This window comes from Scylla paramamosain, chromosome 15, assembly GCF_035594125.1.
Source record: "Scylla paramamosain isolate STU-SP2022 chromosome 15, ASM3559412v1, whole genome shotgun sequence".
NCBI lineage: Eukaryota > Metazoa > Arthropoda > Malacostraca > Decapoda > Portunidae > Scylla > Scylla paramamosain.
In genome coordinates this window covers 18213512-18219299 of record NC_087165.1, presented here as the reverse complement: position 1 = coordinate 18219299, position 5788 = coordinate 18213512, and the positions used below count along the sequence as shown (strand labels likewise).

Genomic DNA, 5788 nt, shown 5'->3' with positions numbered 1-5788 from the left:
AGGGAAGTAACTTTTGTCGTTATATTGTGCTTTTTTTTTCCTGCTTAGCCTTTCTTATCAATACACTTACTAATATTTCTAGTGAAGCTTATTGATTTATCCATCACTTATTTTATTATATATTCATATTTTTTTTTCTTTTGTGTGTGTGTGTGTGTGTGCGTGTGTGGAATGGGTCGTGTATCGGCGGCGAGAGCGCGATTTTTACGGCTTCGGGGTTTAGGTGCCTGATGGGTGCGGGTCGTTGGCGATGTGGGAAAATGAAGAATGGCCGCTATTGTACGTTTATTTATTTATTTTCCATATACATTTCAAACAGCCTTCGCAGTAAGGAAATATTTTTTTCAGAGATATGGTCTCTGAAACTCATGGCACGATGAATACCTTATTTTATAATATATTTGAGAGAGAGAGAGAGAGAGAGAGAGAGAGAGAGAGAGAGAGAGAGAGAGAGAGAGAGAGAGAGAGAGAGAGAGAGTGTACTGGACGGTCTTATGAGTGAGTATGTAATCGATGGTAATAAAAAAGTTAAACATATTGCAATGTATACTCGTCCTAGTTGAACATTATATTATGCAACAATTAAAAGATATCTTAAAGCGATTCAGGTCAAAGGTTTTATTTACTCTGCTGCAACAGAACAAAGTCTTCCCTGTCGTGATCAGTATTGTCCCTTCTTTTTTTTTTTCCAGACACCTCCTCTTGAAAAAGGATCAGCGCCAGAGGGATGGATGTTTTCCGGGCATGCATTCCACTATGTATGGAAATGACAACGCGCAAACCTCCCAGCTATTGGCCCGACACGGCTCTCCACGACTACGTACTGCGGGAGGAAGGTTGTGGTGAGGAATGAGCGACCTGTCGGCAGAGGAATTAGTTCTCAGTACCACACGCACCAGTTGCCATCAGTGATCCGCTATTGAAATTATCCAACTCTATAATCTTCACTAAAGAAAAATAGAAAAATCCAACTACCCACCACGATCACGTTCATGGTCAGCAGTTCCCGCCGTGAAAGTCGACGTAACGTCATAATTCCAGCATGAATAATGTTTCGTGTCGTCGCTGCCCTCGACGACAACAGCAATACAGCGGGAAGGCTCTCCACCGTGAACGCAGACTCGCCGCGAATCATCGGGTCCGTGCAGGTTCAGTTTTCAGCCGTTATTACAATTGTCCGAGTGACGCGACGTGTTTCCAAGCGTCAGGCTCTATATTCCGAGGTTATTGTATATTTTTGCATACATCACCTAGCAGAAAGCTGCAGAGAAAACATTGCCTATTCAAAGGACAACATGAAATTCGAGAGAGAGAGAGAGAGAGAGAGAGAGAGAGAGAGAGAGAGAGAGAGAGAGAGAGAGAGAGAGAGAGAGAGAGAGAGAGAGAGAGAGAGAGAGAGGAATAGACATACATACTGAATAAATGTCTGACAGACGAAAAAGACATACATACATGCAGACATAGACTGAAAAGATAGCCTGACTGACTGAATGACCGACCGACAGACAGGCAGATAGACAGACTGGCTGACTGGATGATTAGCTGAACATATACTCGTAGACTAGCTGACTGACATATACTAGTGGATAGACTGACTGATCACAAAGCATGCATGATCCATACACTGAAGACAGACAGACTGATTGAATGACTAGCTCACATGCTAATGGACAGACATATAGGCAGACTGACTGAATGAATGATTGCTTCATTAACTGGTGACAGACTAATTGATAGACAGGTAAAGAGACAGACACACTGACTGATCACAGTGTTGCGTGGCCTATGCATGTCATGAAATTTACTTTATGTTGATGTTTTTAGTGAACAATTTGATAACATAAACGAGTAAGGGCAAATAAACTTCGCATTCGTCTAACCTAGTCGAATATCTAAATACATTTTGAGAACAAGAAGGGCTCAAGTGGTCATGGTTCAGACAAGGAGCTACAACTCAAAACGATCATGTGAGAGTGTATTGATGATTTTATCGGCTATACAATACTACGTATACGGAAATCGGGATCTATATTGGAAAAGAAAACATCGACCTCTCTTGAACCATTCTCATGTTATGGGTCCTTAACTCTGTTCCCCTATGTTCTTTTCTCGAAACCTCGTGTTCTATATATCATGTACAGTTTCCTCTCCCATGTTTGACTCAACACAAGAAATTTTTTCCTCAATCCTCGCCATGCACTCCATGTACGGCCAGTGTAGGTCGCTTTATGCCTTTCCTGGAAATCGTATGAATTTGTCATTATAATTACTGGAGAACTTTTCTCCCCGCATATAGTTCAGTATTTATATGGAAAGGAGTTTTCCTTATTTTCCCCTTATGTTACTGTTCATCTTGATCTGATGTAACTTCAACTCTCTCTCTTTATTTTTCCTTCACGTTTAAGGGATAATTTCACGCTTTTTAGTCAACACATCTCCTTTGTTCTTTTCAAATAACAGATTATGGCCTTACATTTCAATTAGTTTTACTTCAGTGTTCAGATCAATATAATTAACATGTCGAGAATTTTCAAAATATTAGCATATTTGGAACATAATTTTCAATATTATATTCTCTGGGCAGAAAGTTCCTCATTTCAGAATCAAACTATTCGCATATAATGTAAGACCATCACATGACTACGGAAAAACAATAACGTTTCCAACAAAAAAATAATGACTGCTCTGAGGGACAATATATAGAAGCGAAAAGGAATTTTGGCTTTCGATTAACAAAGTTGCAGCCTGTCAAGAGACATGACATGGAATTAATACCAATGATTACCGAAGCTGAAATGGCTTGAGAGAGAGAGAGAGAGAGAGAGAGAGAGAGAGAGAGAGAGAGAGAGAGAGAGAGAGAGAGAGAGAGAGAGAGAGAGAGAGAGAGAGAGAGAGAAAATCATAAAGGATGTAAATGCTCACACTATTGAAGTATCTATACTCTACGTACACATGAAATCGAGAGAAGTAAACACAGAACAGAGTATAGCAGCCTACACTTTCTCTAACACCTTGGCAAAAACTCTTACAAAAGGGAATCTCTTACAGTGAAATCCGGGGATAATGAAAAAAAAAAAAAAAAAAAACTGTATCTGTAATTGCTCCGTGGCACAAAGCCGACCTTTCCACTAAAATGTATTGAGATCTACTGATAACTTTTAATATATATTCTGTAAAGGTGAAAAAGACCGCAGACGCAGGTGCACACATAGTGCCTTGCAAAGTAAGATTTAAATAAATAAAGAAATGTGAAACGATAACGACATCGAAAAAAAAAAAAAGCTTTATGAAGAGAAAAGTGAAGAATATGAATCGAAAAGTTAAGGTAAAAATACGCCATCATGAAAGACAGAAATGCCAAAGTTGCTGAGCGGAGATATCAACTGAGAAAAAAATATTGCAATATTGTTTATTGTGCTAGAGATTAAGTCTTGCTGGTATTCATTTATTTATTTATCAGTCTATTTATTTTTTTTATCAATTAATTTACTTTATTTATTCATTTTTTGGAGGGAAATTTGGCTGCCGCTAAGTGTTCCAACATAATAGCATTTCCAAAGGTTGTTCATTAACCCGTCGTTCACATGTGGCCTGGGTGAGGCGGGCAGCGCAGGTGACAGTATGACCGCCTGGTAAACTGAGTAATGGTGCCGCAACTACAACGTTGTATCGCGCTCGTTAGGGTTGAGAGAGAGAGAGAGAGAGAGAGAGAGAGAGAGAGAGAGAGAGAGAGAGAGAGAGAGAGAGAGAGAGAAAGAAAGCATTACCTCTCCCACTGAGAAACTGGCGTAAACCAAAACTGAACTCAAAACCTTTCGACTGAGACGTAATATTTAATATTGCTCAGTGATTCCCAGGTTGTTAAAAAAAAAAAATTGGATACTCACTATATAAAAATTAAACAAAACAAAGTAGTAGTAGTAGTAGCAGCAGTAATAGTAAAATAATAATAATAATAATAGTAATAATAATAATAATAATAATAATAATAATAATAATAATAATAATAATAATAATAATGTTATGTGTATAATAAAAAGCACCCGTGTTGTGTGTCCGTCAGGCTGTCTGTTCGCTGCCACCGACTCCTGGATCAAATTTCTGAATCAATGTTAACGTTATTTGGCAATTTTCACCAATAGGTATTATTACATCATACATGACATTGTGCTATAGGAAATAGAAAAATGGCATAGTTCGGAATGTAGTGGCAAGGCATAAAGAACAGGAGAAAAATGAAAGCACGAGCACACACACACACAGGATGACCATCAACCACAGCAAAACTGTGGTGATGCATTTCTGTACCTCCTCTGTACCAGTGCCCCCTCCCCGGCTCACAGTGGGCCCTCACCCCCTCCAGGTGGTCCAATGTGCCAAGCTTCTCGGAGTCACGGTGGACGACCAGCTGACCTGGAAGCAGCATGTCGCCAGCACCGTGAGATCAGCTACCTACAGGCTGTACATGCTGCGCAGACTCAGGTCGCTGGGGACGCCGACAGATGAGTTAAGGGGGGTGTACCTCACCTTCATCCTCCCCAAACTCATGTACGCCTCCCCAGCGTGGTCCTCCTCCCTCACACACACTCAACAGCTACAGCTAGAGAGTGTGCAGAAAAGGGCGTGCAGGGTCATCCTTGGCCCTGCATACACCACCTATGAGGAAGCCCTGACCACCCTGAGTCTGTCCAGAATATCCACCAGGCACCGAGAGGCTCTGGAGAAGTTTGGGAAGGGACTACTGCATCATCCGCGTCTCAGAGACATGCTGCCGCCCGACGCGCCTCGCCCTGTCCGTGCCACCAGACACCACAACAAAATAACGCCCCTGAAGGCGCCGCGCACGGACCGGTACAGACTCAGTGCGATTCCCACCATGGTGCGAGCCATCAATCAATAGTATTTCCCTCCTAGATTAGTCTTACCGTTAGGATTAATGTTAAGTTTTTCCCCATCCCCTATGTACATTTTCAGTTTGTCAACTGCCTAAATAATAAACCGTTTATTATTATTATTATTATACACACACAGTGCATAAAGAGAAAATAAGGTAAGAGAAATTGTTTGTTTAGCATTTACGATATTCCACCGTTCTTGATATGCAATTGCTTTACTGTAACGTTTTCTGGCGCTATTTTTCCAAACTTTCTTTCGCGGCGACAACACTGAGGATGAGAAGGTTAATGGAGTGTAAGCGAGTCGTAGATACGAGAACAGGAGATGCGGGAAGATGGGAAGGACGTCGCGCCTTTGTCAGTACCGAATGATATACGCTAACTGAAAGTAGGTTAAGTTTCATTGTGAAGGCTAGGCAGAAAACTCATGGAAGGCAAAAACTAGCTTGAATATTGCTTTCCTGGATTATGATTGCAATGTAACGTGAGGCAAGCCGTTTTATAACGAAGGTCTCCAGGCGGGAAAGGTCACACTAGTGACTAGGCGCTTTTGGTCATATATATATATATATATATATATATATATATATATATATATATATATATATATATATATATATATATATATATATATATATATATATCACGATCCAGGTTATATATATATATATATATATATATATATATATATATATATATATATATATATATATATATATATATATATATATATATATATATATTACGATCCAGGTTATCTTTCCAAGGAAGTGGACGTTACACTGATCCTGGAAAGTTTTAAAGGTCTGGATTTTTAAAGGCTTCGAATACCTATCCGACCTATCCGAAATCGCCAGCTATTTTACCTTCTCATTTAACCCTTGCCTTGGCAC

At 39.9% G+C, this 5788-nt stretch overlaps 1 long non-coding RNA gene across 1 annotated transcript in view; it reads right to left on the bottom strand.

The window, feature by feature from the left end:
* Positions 1–218: 218 nt before the first annotated feature.
* The window catches only part of LOC135107559 (uncharacterized), a 50727-nt gene continuing 45157 nt past the window's right edge, over positions 219–5788 (bottom strand). Inside the window, exon 3 of the long non-coding RNA XR_010271824.1 lies at positions 219–823. This is a non-coding gene — a long non-coding RNA (uncharacterized LOC135107559). The remainder of the gene's footprint in view (positions 824–5788) is intronic.